The sequence below is a fragment of the Camellia sinensis genome, chromosome 12 (genome assembly GCF_055761805.1).
Source record: "Camellia sinensis isolate YWXY chromosome 12, ASM5576180v1, whole genome shotgun sequence".
Lineage (NCBI taxonomy): Eukaryota > Viridiplantae > Streptophyta > Magnoliopsida > Ericales > Theaceae > Camellia > Camellia sinensis.
In genome coordinates this window covers 65715090-65726164 of record NC_138972.1, presented here as the reverse complement: position 1 = coordinate 65726164, position 11075 = coordinate 65715090, and the positions used below count along the sequence as shown (strand labels likewise).

Sequence of the window (11075 nt, the reverse complement as noted above, 5' to 3'; positions counted from 1 at the left end):
CGGAATGCCCCAATTAGCCTCTGTTTACACCTATTCTTGAAATGCGTGCCAGGCCCCGAAAGGTTGCTGATTCTTCGTTTTGCTGCAACAGAGAGCAGGAAAGGGGCATAGCAATGTATTTGCACAGATATATGCATGTCTCGATCCTCGTGCCACCAATCACGCATACCGAGGCATGATGGCCGAGGAGTCGAAATGCACAACTCAATATAGGATGAATGCACATGAAACTACAGCTAAAACCTAACTCCATCATGGATAATCCGGAGTGTCGGTGACTGGGGAATTGAGACACATTCCGTCACTCGGAGTACGAAATGTACCTCGTTTCCCGTGCCCGGGCTAACTCCTATTCCGGACACGATGCAATATGCATGATATGGATGAAATGCGACTAAGATACAATCCTAACATACACGATGCTATAGAAAATGAGGTGTCTCGAAACGCGTGCACACGGGCACGCAAACCGAAAAAATGACAGAATGCTATGAAAATGAGGTGCCTTGAAATGTGTGCACACGGGCACGCAAACCGAGGCAATGGTAAAATGCTACGAAAATGAGGTGCCTCGAAATACGTGCACACGGGCACGCAAACTGAGGCGATGGCAAAATGTTATGTAATGAAAGTAAGATGCCTCGAAATGCGTGCACACGGGCACGCAAACCGAGAAAATGACAGAATACTATGAAAGTGAGGTGCCTCGAAATGCGTGTACACGGGCACGCAAACCGAGGCGATGGAAAAATGCAATGAAAATGAGATGCCTCGAAGTGCGTGCACACCGGCACGCAAACCGAGGCGATGACAGAATGCAATGAAAATGAGATGCTTCGAAGTGCGTGCACACGGGCACGCAAACCGAGGCGATGACATAAACAATGCGAATGACATGAAAATGTGATATAGGCTTGTACCAACATGAGTGAGCCTCAGCCACACTCACATAGGATGCCGGCGGATAAAAATGAAGTGTCTCGAAATGCGTGCACACGGGCACGCAAACCGAGGCGATGGCGGAATGCAATGAAATGACATGGAAACATGATATGGACTTATACCAACATGAGTGAGCCTCAGCCACACTCACATAGGATGCCGGCGGATAAAAATGAAGTGCCTCGAAATGCGTGCATACGGGCACGCAAATCGAGGCGATGGCGGAATGCAATGAAATGACATGGAAATGACAAATGGGCTTATACCAACATGAGTGAGCCTCAGCCACACTCACATAGGATGCCGGCGGATAAAAATGAAGTGCCTCGAAATGCGTGCACACGGGCACGCAAACCGAGGCGATGGCAGAATGCAATGAAATGACATGGAAATGACAAATGGGCTTATACCAACATGAGTGAGCCTCAGCCACACTCACATAGGATGCCGGCGGATAAAAATGAAGTGCCTCGAAATGCGTGCACACGGGCACGCAAACCGAGGCGATGGTGGAATGCAATGAAATGACATGGAAATGACAAATGGGCTTATACCAACATGAGTGAGCCTCAGCCACACTCACATAGGATGCCGGCGGATAAAAATGAAGTGCCTCGAAATGCGTGCACACGGGCACGCAAACCGAGCCAATGGCAGAATGCAATGAAATGACATGGAATGGATGGCAATCATTCTAACAGAATTTCAGCAACAAAATATGGGGGAAAACAGTCCCGAAATGAAGCGAAATGACATGAAATGCAAGGAAATGTCCCGAAATGCGAATTTAGGCACCCGAAATGGCCTATAGCTATGCTAAACATGCACAATATGGACATGCAATGCAAAGACAGAAGCTAGACAGTCCCAAAAGATGCACTTTCACAGTTATAAACATGGCCAAACAGCAAGCATATGTATGGCAAAAATGGCATGCAAGAATAGGGGCCAAAAGAGGGGTAATGAAGCAAGTGATATAAGAAAAACCCAAACTGAAAAATTTCCTTCTACAACATTGAAGAGGAACCAAAAATATGAATATTTACAGTATATGGAAGACCTCAAATCAGTATACAAAAATGATACAAATGCGATGCAAAATAAGGCTCAAAAATGGCTATAACATGAAGTATACAAAATAATCATCAAACAGAAAAAAAATGTTAATGAAACATGAATTATAGGCCAAAATAAGGCCACTTTCAGTTCGGACCAAGGTCCAAAAACAGAAGCAAAGGGGGCTACCAATTTATGCAAAAATGGGGCCAAATAAGGGATATAACTACAAGTGACACATGGAGGCACCAAACAATGTTAAGCCCTTCTCCAATGTTGAAGAGGGGCTCAAAATAAGCCTAATATCAGTTTACAACATGCTCAAAAACAGATTTCTCATGGGCCAAAAATAGCATGCAGAATCATGACATATAAGAGGATCAATGAAGCAAGTGTATTATGGAGGGCTCAAACAGGGTTGAGCCCTTAATGAAAAGTGAAGATGAGCTCAAAAGAGGGCCCTTTTCAGTTAGGGCCGGAGCTTGAAACAAAAAGCAAGTGGGGCTTACAAATAAATCAAGAAAAAGGGTCAAAAGGGTAAAAGTATTACTTACCCTTGAAGACTCAAACTTTTGTTGCTTCTTGGATGAATTTGCAGCTTCTTTGGCCTTTGAGAAACCTTCCTTGTTGCTGGAAATGAGGTGGTGGTGGTAGAGCTTGGTGGTGTAGAAGGAATGATGGTTAGGGATTTAGGGTTTTTCAAAGAATTGAGAAGGATGAAGATGGAGTTGAGTATGGATGCTTGAAGGAGAGTTTTTCTAACCCCAAAATACTACAAGGCTTGCTTGCTATATAGGCCAAAGAAGGGGTGTAAAGGTGGGGGAAAAGGAGAGTAACATTCCCCCACGAAATATCCCCCAGATAAAGATCTTGTCTGGGGGAAACAGCTCCACAGCTGTAGAGTGTACAGTGCAAGGAAGCAGGCCGGCCTGGTACTTTTGTTGCAGGTGGCCGGCCGGCCACAACCCCTAGCCGGCCGGCTAGGGGTCAAAAGGTTCAATGAGATTTTCTGGCCGGCCACCAACTGGTGAGGTACTCCTATGTGTGTACAACACAACCATGTGGTTAAAAGTCCAAGAAAGTGGGTCCAAGGGGTTCAACATTAGCTCGGAAAGAGGGGTTCAAAAGGGTCAATTTGAATTACTGGCCGGCCATGAACTTTTAGGGTCCTCTCATGTGTGTACATCACAGATATGTGGTTCAAAGTTCAAGAAAAAAGGTCCAAGGGGTTCAACATTAGCCCGGAAGGAGGGGGTCAAAAGGGTCAAGTTGAATTAATGGCCGGCCATGAACTTTTAGGGTCCTCTCATGTGTGTACATCACAAATATGTGGTTGAAAGTTGGCAACACTAACCCTAGGGTGTTCAACATTAGCCCGGAAGTTGGAAAAACGGGCGCCGGGAGGCTCCGGAGGAGAGATAACTGGTTGCTGCAACAATTGCTGGCCTCCCACCCTTCAATGACCTCCCCGGTGATAAAACAGAGGTACCTGCCAAAAATGAACGAAAACCGTTGCAAAACGAACGCTCGGGGACCAAAACGCGCAGTTCGAGGTCCCGAAAATGGGCTGTTAAGCACCGAAAGTGGCGTTCGGCCACGAAGTGGGTTTATCAGACCCCAGTGTCCCTCAAAAGGGATTAAATAGGATGTATGCCGAAAATCAGAGCAATAGGAGATGATTAAGCGGTCCCGAACCGAGGCACACGGCCTACGGTCCCGAAAACCGGGAACCGGACTCCGAAATGGGCAAAATGGCCTATGGCCACAAAATGTAGCCTACGGACACTGAGAGATGGTCTACAGGACCTCTCCTTCCCCTCAGGAAAAGAAACAGAGAAAACCGAGTCTGGTTCGCAAACCGAGACAAGGCACAGAAGAGGGTTCGGAAGTCTGGAGGCAGGGCTCACGGCCGCGACTCTGAGACTTCTGAATGAGCACGATATGCAACGTCACCGAGCGCTCAATCGGTGATGTCTGAGTCTTAAGGTCGGTCAAAAATGGGGTGTCTACAGTTGCCCCTCTTTGACAGAACTCGGAAGTCACAAGTGACGGGAGTGAATGTCAAAGCCCAGAGACGACCCATTTTTGACAAGGCCGAAGACTTAGACAAACATACGGGATAGACAGAGATGTGCCCGCAGGCAGGGGGCAAAATGCAAATGATATGCAAGAAGCCGAAGGTAATCCAATGATCATGCAAATGCAGCAAGCTGTAATGAAGCAAGTATTCGCAAATAGATGCAACAGTTTTAAGCAAGAATGCAAAGCAACAACTACATTTCATGCAGTTAAGAATGCGGAGGATTATTCAATCCCCGCCATGTCTCACACGGAGAAGATACGATACCTGCGCGATTCGTCTGGTCGCACCAGCCTCAATTGAACCGTACATACAATATCGTGCCTGCAAAAGAGAGAGACTCAACGAACACAATATGCTAACAACATGTATTTAATGTGATCCCGAAAGTTCGACATACGCAGTGCCGGTGAGTGAATGCATCGCAATGCAAGAATGGAACATGCGTGACAAAGCATGCTCAAACATGGAGGTATGCCAATATCAAGAAATGTACATGACAAGGCAAGTATGCTCATAGAATGCAAGTTATGTGCAGGATAGTATAAAATTGGCATAAATCAGGGTGTTCATTTGTCATGAAACAACGAGTACGGAAATGCGTGTTTCGGTGAAGGTAACTTGATCACGGCCTCCGATCCGTTTCCCTGAAAGGTTACAACTCATTCAAAAAGGATACACTTTGATTTCGATGAGTGATGATGAGACACATGTCAGGACTCGAAGCCGAAGTCCCGGCGGATCATTTCGCGACCGGAAGTGTACTTTTCTTGAACTTTTTCAGGTCCCGGGAACTCCGATCTTCCTCAAAATTTGCAGAGAGCTAGGTGAGCATGTGGGGGACATGGCCGGCCGTTCATCTTCCCAAGGGGAGGTGGCCAACCGGTTTCCCATAAAGCTAATGGCTGGCCGGCCATTTCTGCAAAAAGCAGATAGCTGGCCGGCTAGAAAAAGGGGTCGGCCGGCCATGTGCTTTAATCCGGGGGTATTTTGGTCTTTTTCCCTCCTTTTTGCATGCTTCTTCAACCAAGGCTTGAGGCCTATAAAAGGCAGCCGAGGCCCCTTCCTTTTCTTGCCTTCTACAACACTTTCCTCTCCAGATCTGAGTTTCACGCGCGTTTTCCAACGCCCCGCGCAAATTGTTTCCGCAAAAACACTCAGTTTCAAGCACTTTGAAGCGATTAAATTCCGGCTTCGGAGCTTCTTTTTGCATTTTCGCCACTTGAGGTAAGTTTGTCTCAATATTTGGAATATTTTCTCGTGAGTTGACTTTTGTTGACTTTTCATTTCCCGAGAGTTGACTTTTGTTGACTTTTTCCAATTTTGGCCCATTTTGCTCATTTCTGCTCCCTTTTACAGATTTTTTGAAAATGGCGGGCAATTCTCCCCACGGCGGATGTTTTCCAGGTGCCAGAGATGATTTCGATCCCATGACTCTACCCCCGAGGACCCGACCTTTCATTCCCGGGAGGTACCGTCCGCCAGCACACGTCCTCCCTCGTGCTGTCTTCCGTCACTTTACCAGTTTTGACGAGCGAGCACCCGGGGATCTGCTTCTCAGAGAGCCGGAGCAGCATCTCTCTCACGAGGCCCGAGAGGTATTTACCTCATCTTCTGTATTTTACATTTCGCACCTTTGCCATGCTTGAACATGCAGTTTAGCTTATGACATAGTACTTTGCTTACATCTTGAACATGTAGTTTCAACACTTGAATTTCTGAACATTTGGCTCACCAATTAATTGTGAACGCATTGTACACATTAGAACACACGGCTCAAACACTGATTTGTCGAACACACAGCCCGGATTTGAAAGTGGACGCACAGCCCACATTTTGAATTTTCCGAACACGCAGCCCAGATTAGATAGTGAACACGCAGCCCACAATTTAACTGAAAGTTGAACACGCAGCCCAAACTTCAAATTTTCTGAACACGCAGCCCAGGTAGATAGTGAACACGCAGCCCACAATTTAACTGAAAGTTGAACACGCAGCCCAAACTTCAAATTTTCTGAACACGCAGCCCAGGTAGATAGTGAACACGCAGCCCACAATTTAACTGAAAGTTGAACACGCAGCCCAAATTTCAAATTTTCTGAACACGCAGCCCACAAGTTAACTGAAAGTTGAACACGCAACCCAAACTTCAAATTTTCTGAACACGCAGCCCAGATAGATAGTGAACACGCAGCCCACGATTTTACTGAAAGTTGAACACGCAGCCCAAATTTCAAATTTTCTGAACACCCAGCCCAGATAGATAGTGAACACGCAGCCCACAAGTTAACTGAAAGTTGAACACGCAGCCCAAACTTCAAATTTTCTGAACACGCAGCCCAGATAGATAGTGAACACGCAGCCCACGATTTAACTGAAAGTTGAACACGCAGCCCAAATTTCAAATTTTCTGAACACGCAGCCCAGATAGATAGTGAACACGCAGCGCACAAGTTAACTGAAAGTTGAACACGCAGCCCAAACTTCAAATTTTCTGAACACGCAGCCCAGATAGATAGTGAACACGCAGCCCACGATTTAACTGAAAGTTGAACACGCAGCCCAAATTTCAAATTTTCTGAACACGCAGCCCAGATAGATAGTGAACACGCAGCCCACAAGTTAACTGAAAGTTGAACACGCAGCCCAAACTTCAAATTTTCTGAACACGCAGCCCAGATAGATAGTGAACACGCAGCCCACAAGTTAACTGAAAGTTGAACACGCAGCCCAAACTTCAAATTTTCTGAACACGCAGCCCAGATAGATAGTGAACACGCAGCCCACAATTTAACTGAAAGTTGAACACGCAGCCCAAACTTCAAATTTTCTGAACACGCAGCCCATATTAGAATTTGCATGTAGCTTATTTCACTGCATCGGCACACAGTCCATTTCATTCCATTGGCACACAGCCCATTCATTTCATTATTGACACACGTATTCATTCTGAATGCAGGTTGGTTCCCGCAGTGTGCGAGGGTATGGTTCTACCATCGCGCGGGATTGGTATGCCGAGCTCCCGGAGGCCGTCCGAGATTTGGTAGATTTGGCAGGATTCGGACCCTTTTGCGTCGGGTTGTCACGTTGTCCTGCCAGGAGGACGCTGATGGCAGCCTTGGTAGAGAGATGGTGGGACACCACCAACTCCTTTCATTTCTCTGCTACCGGGGACATGACCATGACCCCTTTTGACTTCGCTGTATTGACCGGCTTAGACGTCGGAGGTTGGTCCATCCCCTACGATGAGGATATGGGCGAGTGGGAGGCCGCCTGGATGTATCTATTGGGGGCTCACCCACCTGTTGACAGGGTCTCTGGGAGAGTCCGATACACTTGGTTCTCCTCCCACTTCCGGCGGGCGGAGATGGTGCCTGAGAGTCCCGAGGAGACGGAGCAGTATGCCCGTGGTTTCCTGATGTTCCTCTTCGGGACTACCCTGTTCGCCGACAGAGGGAACATAGTTGGGCTATACCTGCTGAGCGCTCTGGTTGACCTATCACAGGTCCATCGTTATGACTGGGGTGGCGCCGGCCTGGCTACCCTTTACTTTTATATGAGCGCGACCTCCCGCGGGCGGGACGATTTACTTGGCGGCTACTGGAGAGCCTGGGAGGTACTTTCTGTCCCCTTGATTACATTTCTGCTTCTCATTACTTGTACATTGCACACACACAGCGCACTTTTACAGTCTGTATTTTGCTCTCAGCATTTCGTACTTACATTCTGCATTGCCTTTCTCAGCTATGGGTCTATGTATACTTCCCATCATTAGCCCCAGAGCTGGAGGTGGTAGGGATTCCCATGACCCCATATTCATTGGTGTTCGAGGGCCCACACCGGCCGAGGCCTCGAGAGACCCTCATTCGCCTGCGACAGTACTTTGACACTGTGCGACATTCAGAGGTACTTCAGAACTTTCAGTTCTTTTCATTCTCATCTTTGATTTGCTCTGTATATTCTCGATTTCTGATTGGTTTATGCATTCATCATCCGCAGATTACATGGCAGCCCTGGGTGTCCTTGGGTGACGGCCTCCGACTTCAGTATACCGGAGCGTCGGGCATTTCCCAGTATAGTGTCCTGCTCGAAGGGCCAGTTGGCAGGGCATGGTTCTTGGGGGAACGCTTTCTGCGCCAGGTATGGGGGTATCTTTCTTAGGATATTCCCGCAGTACCCCCAGCCAGTATGCGGACTGCTGATAGGCTCTCTTACTCAGAGGTAGTCGGCGCCATGCTGGGCAGTGATGCTTTACTATACATTGAGGAGGGGGACTACGCCACTTACCGTCACATATATTTGATGCCTCCATTGACGGAAGCTCGTATCCCGATGATGAGGCCTGCCGGCATGTCATCCTCGGACCAGGCTCGGGCTCGGGCTGCAGACGCCCCTTCTACTAGCAGGGCCGGTACATCTAGAGGTGGGAGTAGACCGGTTCCTCCGGCTCCGTCGGTTCATCCTCATCCCGGATGGCCAGATATGCCTACTGAGTTGATGGCGTGGCAGTATGGGGCTAGCTCTCCGACTCCGATTCCACTAGAGCCTCCGATGCCCAGTGATCGATACGCCATTGATCCGGACTCACCGCCGGTATGCTCCACTTCTTTTCATTCATCATTCAGATGTTTAGACACTCTTCTGTTCACTGATGATTATGAGCTCATTTTTGCAGCCATCGCGAGGGTACGTGGAGGAGGTGGTTGGACTGGTGGCCACACTCGAGGGCATGGTCCTGCGTAGGGAGGCACAGTTGTCTGTCGCGGGCATTCAGGTACCCTTCAGTTTTCTGGCATTTATCATACTTCTGATGACATGCTGATTTCTACTGCATCGATAGACTACTTGTGTAGAGCACATCTAACACACACCCCACTTGCATTCTGTATTCACACGCACCCACTTCATGTAGCCTTTGCTTGTATCTGCATCTGATGTATACATTTGGACTGATGCATTTGAATTGAACTCTTTGTTTTCAGATGCCTTCATGGTCCGGTCAGTCGCAGGCTAGGCCATCTGGGCCTCATTGGGGAGCTGGGCCATCTGGGCCTTTTCATGGAGTTGGGTCATCTCGGCCTTCCCGAGGAGCCGGGCCATCTAGGCCTTTTCGAGGAGCTCGAGGGGGGCCTGTCCGCAGACGCAGGGCTCACGTTGTGGAGGTGGAGCCTGATGAGGAGGAGGAGGATGTAGAAGAGGAGGAGGAGGCTACCGATCGTCAGTCAGAGACATCTGCTGAGGAGGGGGGCTCCGGTTTTGGCTCGGGGAATAGAGGCGAGGCCGAGGGGGATCCTGAGGATGACAGCTCCGACTCAGATGGTGGTGCGAAGATTGTCCCGCAAAAGAGGATGAGGCGTGCTTCTCGTTCCCGCTCCCGAGGACTTTGATGTTGCTATTTCCTGCTTTATTTTTCTTTTTGCTAGTAGTTTGTAGCACTTTGCACATTGTTAGGCAGTTTTATTTTTTCGTAAAACTTGTACCTTTGTTTGTTGTAAAGCATGATGGAATGAAATAGCTTTTGAAAAGGTGTTTGTATTTTAAACTTTTAGCATCGTATCGCATCAATTATTTCGCACAAAAATGAAATTGAATGGAAATGTGCATTGTGTAATCACCAAGTCAGGTAGTGAACCGACGCAACAAACTAAACAACTCAACTTACTAAGATACAACAGGACCTTAGAAAGTTTACAACTCGATAAGCAAAATGCAACAACACAAATAAACCAGACTTTAACAAAAATTGCTTAAACAGAGAGCAATAACTCAAAAACACAAAACACGTCCGCTCGACAAACAACTCGATAAGCAAAACGACAACTCGATAAACAAAACTCAACAACAACAAAGTGTACTTCTGACGATCTGGGCATCGGAACGCATCCGAAACGGAGGGAGATGAAGGCCTTTGATTCTCCCGTTACATGGAAATGCTTGAAACTTTCCTCAAAGGGTAAAACAGGGCCAGGGGGGTACACTGCAGCATTGCTGGCCATCCCTGGGAGCCGGCCGGCCATTTTTGGTGGAGAGAGACAGCTGGCCGGCCATTTCTGAAAAAAGTAAATGGCTGGCCAGCCAGAAAAGGTGGCTGGCCGGCCACTCAGTCCTGCAGCCTCCAGATTTTTGACACGTGTCCCCATGAATAGTGTTTTTCCTTCTATAAAAGCCTCAACTTCGGGAACATTCATTTCATCTTGGTTTTAGCCAAAGATGGAGGCGTTTCTCGCAGAAAATATCACATTTTGGATTTCTTCTCTAGATGGCTCGGAAAAGCTGAATTTCCGGGGTTTCGGCTTGAATGCACTATTCACGCTGAGTCGTACTCCGCTACATCTTTCTTTTTTCCATGCCGCGGCAAGGTTCTGGAATCCAGTGACGCATGTTTTTAGCTTTGGCGGCCAAGAGATGTGCCCCACTTTCGAAGATTTTCAGGTTTTGATGGAGTCTGAGTGCTCTGAAGTGATCTTGCCCCAGCTCCGTTTTGGTCACGCCCAGGCTTTAGGGCGGATGTGTGGGCTCACGGCGCATGACGCTCGGTTTCTGATCTGCAGTGGGGAACTGGACATCCTCGGCTTGATCCATCGTTTTTCCGACGCTGGTGACCGCAGCAACCATTATTGGCAGGGTTTCCGGCAACACGCCCTCTGCTTATGTTTGTTGTCTCACTTTCTGCTTTCCTCGGGCTTCGGCGGGGCTAGCATTCGCCTGATTGAAGTCGCCCAAGGTTTGAGAGAAGGAAAGAGCTGTATTGCCATGACCTTGGCCGAGACACTGATGGGCTTAGATTCTGTCTATCGCCGGGAGGCGACTAGGTTTGCTGGGAGTCCGCTGCTACTGCAGGTAATGTTTCCCACCCGACCTCACATATATATTTGCTCACATCACTCGACCCTCAGGCTCGGTTTTTCTCACAAAACCCTTGTCTCACTTTTCTCTCATCGTACATCTCTCTGTTCTTTATTCTCTCATTTTCCATCCCTCCCCTAGGTATGGTTAA

The 11075-nt window shown here is 48.0% G+C and overlaps 1 long non-coding RNA gene across 1 annotated transcript; it reads left to right on the top strand.

The window, feature by feature from the left end:
• The first annotated feature begins 7826 nt into the window (after nt 1–7826).
• On the top strand, nt 7827–8858 carry LOC145804172 (uncharacterized). The gene is made up of 3 exons (XR_014345796.1): nt 7827–7984; nt 8078–8671; nt 8754–8858. It is a non-coding gene; the product is annotated as an uncharacterized LOC145804172 (long non-coding RNA).
• The last annotated feature ends 2217 nt before the right edge of the window (nt 8859–11075 follow it).